Source organism: Crocodylus porosus, unplaced genomic scaffold (assembly GCF_001723895.1).
Source record: "Crocodylus porosus isolate Cpor-Errol unplaced genomic scaffold, CroPor_comp1, whole genome shotgun sequence".
NCBI classification, from domain to species: domain Eukaryota; kingdom Metazoa; phylum Chordata; order Crocodylia; family Crocodylidae; genus Crocodylus; species Crocodylus porosus.
Window position 1 is genome coordinate 24,238,923 of NW_017728951.1, and position 223 is coordinate 24,239,145.

Genomic DNA, 223 nt, shown 5'->3' on the forward strand with positions numbered 1-223 from the left:
CGCCGCGCCGCGGCCGCGGCCTCCCCCCACCCGCGGATGCCGCGTTGCTATGGAGACCGCTGTCTGGTAACACAGGGGCGAGGGACCGCCGGCGTCACGTGGGCCGGGGGGGAGCCAGGTGAGGCGGGGGCACGCCTGTGTGCTTCTGCGCACCTGCGCAGGTGTGTACACACGCGTGTCGGTGCGCCCACACGCAGGGGAACCGAAGGCCGCGCAGGACTGA